This window comes from Apium graveolens, chromosome 2 (assembly GCF_009905375.1).
Source record: "Apium graveolens cultivar Ventura chromosome 2, ASM990537v1, whole genome shotgun sequence".
Lineage (NCBI taxonomy): Eukaryota > Viridiplantae > Streptophyta > Magnoliopsida > Apiales > Apiaceae > Apium > Apium graveolens.
Window position 1 is genome coordinate 215761413 of NC_133648.1, and position 2816 is coordinate 215764228.

Below are 2816 nucleotides of genomic sequence, written 5' to 3' on the forward strand. Positions count from 1 at the left end.
TGAATAATAAAAATAAACAAAATTGTATGGGCCAAAAATCATCAAATCATGTCACAACTCCACATTAGTATGATATTTTCTGCTCTAGGCCGAGCCCGCACGAATTTGTATTGGGCATATCCTAAAAGGCATCATACTAATGGAGTTAATTGGATGCCCTATATGCAAGAGATTTATCTCTATTGTCCTTTATGTAGAACTTGGGTTGACACCACCAACAATCCTCCCCTAAAACCAAGAACCCCAAATTTTATGGTCTTGCCCGCGATTAATCTGTCTACATCTTGTACCACCGCAAGGAAGAGACAGATTTCCCAATCTCCGCATTTAAACCGTCTACATCTTGTAACAACGCAAGGAACCGACAAATTTCCCAACCGCATTCACACCGAGGGGAACATTTCCCAAATTTATTAAAAATTTCGGGCACAAATTTCCCACCGTTTTAAGTAACGGCGTTTCGCGAACGAAACATTTCCCCTCCCCTTACTTTGAAACCTTGGTTAAAGACCTTAAAGGACTAATTGGACTATGAAACAATTATGTTAAGTGGATTAGGCAGTTGGTAAGGTACTCGTGAAAGAATCGCCTTAAAACTCTTAATGGTTAATTTATTAAAAATGGTGGAGCCGAGAGTACTCGAGTGACTTAAGTGAATGGTTAAGCGCAAAGCGAGCATTGGAGTCTAAATTCGTTAAAGTATAGATTTATAAGTGACTATGGTTTAATTCCAACTTATATGTTGTTTATAGGTTACCAGACTCGTCCCAAGCCATTTGTAACCCCCAGTCGCTCAGGCAAGTTTTCTACCCGTATAACTGTTGTTGTGATGTATATGTGTATATGCATGATCTTGTGATAAATGCATATTTGTTATTAGCAAATTCTTGCGATATATGGTAGCATGTGATATGGTATATATGCATGCCTGTTTCATATTCTTGATTTATATATCTGTTGGTTCAAATGTTTATTAGTTGCATAATACATATGCTAGAGATAAGTGGTATTTACGTATACCCTTAGTTTAGGGGAGCAAAAGGTGAACTTTTTCTAAAACCGGGAGGCGAGGCTCCCGAGTATAATATATATATATATATATATATGAATAGTTTTTAAAACTATTAATCGAATAAGGTTTATTCGATAAGTTTATATTATTTAATGAATATTACTTGAATATTCATTTGAGGACTTATGACTCCTTTTATTTTATTAATTGAATATTATTTGAATATTGATTCGAGGGCTTATGACTCAGTTTATACTATTTAATGAATATTATTTGAATATTCATTTGAGGACCTATGACTCCGACTATTTGTTGAGATATATACTTTATTTTATTAAAGAATAAGCTGTCGATAATCAAACTTATCTTTGATTATTCAAATAAAGATAGTACTTTCGTATAAGTATATCTTTGGTTATTTAATACCCATTTCAAGTATAAGTTTTACAACTTCTACCTCAATTATTGGTATAAAGATTATTCTTTATGGGAATATTATTTAAATAATAATATTCAGATATTTTCTAATATATTGGGACTGATTTGCTTTATTAAGTTAGCATTTCTCCGAACACTCTTTAAAGTGTTTTCGAGTCTTTAAAATGATTTTTTTAAAAGTTAGAGCGGATCCCAAAACTCATTTTTATATATTTAAGATCTTCCTTTTAAAAGAGGATTTAAATACTCGCTCAAAACCAGAGGGATCCGGCTCTGTGGTGTATTTTATATTCGCAACAAGGTTGTGGTTTTGGTAAATGAATTGATTACTTACCCAACGTTCGGGAAGTAAGTCCATCTATCGAGTCGGCATAAGCAACATGGGCTCAGTGGGCGTCCATGATAGTGTAAGTGGCTCAATGGGAGTCCATCAAATGCGTAAGTGGCTGAGTGGCAGTCTAGCATAAGGTCCTATTGCGACCAGGGTGATGACCAGTGAGGAATTCGTCCATCTACTAGTAGAAAAGGTTACTTATTGGTATCTTTTCCTGATCAGCAAGATTTCGGGTTTATGCCACAATTCTTTTCTCTTCTAAAAATTTATTGGATGTTACAAACTCTGTTCATACTTTACATGATAGAGGTTTTCAGGAAATGTATAAAGAGATATATATGCGGATATGTATCGGGACTTAATGAAGTATCTCATAACTTCATTTCATTCAATAATATTTCAAAGATTTAATCTATTCAAATCTTGTCTTGTAGTCTCATCTATGTGATGAACTGTTGAAAGCTCCTTATACCTTGAACAGTGGTAGTTCAAGTAGCTTTATAAATGATATAAGTATAGTGAAGTATTTAGTAACTTCATCCCTTGTTTTTGCTTATATCCAGTAAGTAATTATCTTGCACTTGATAAAGGATTCTAGTAAGTTATCCATTTAGATACTTGCATTATTGTTTACACTATATATTATCTTGTGAGCTGTAATGCTCACTCTTGCTTTATTTCTTCATCACACAACAACAGTTTGGAAAGATGGCCAGACTCAAGCAGACCCAGCGCAAGAGCGTGGGAAGCGCCCTGTACTTATTTCAATTTCATCTCTGAGACTATAACGGGTTGTGGTGTGTGTTAGTGTGGGGTCACAACATAAGGTTAACTATTATTTAATTAAGTGAAGTGATATTATGGAAAGAAAGACCGTGATGACCCGGATCCCTGACCCCGGATCTGGGGGTGTTATAGAAATGGTATCAGAGCTAAGCGTTATAAACCTCAGAGATGATGCGACGATATAATAATAAACTCACAAAGATAATAAGAACTCTTGCCAAGTTCATGGTCGGACTACTTAAAGTA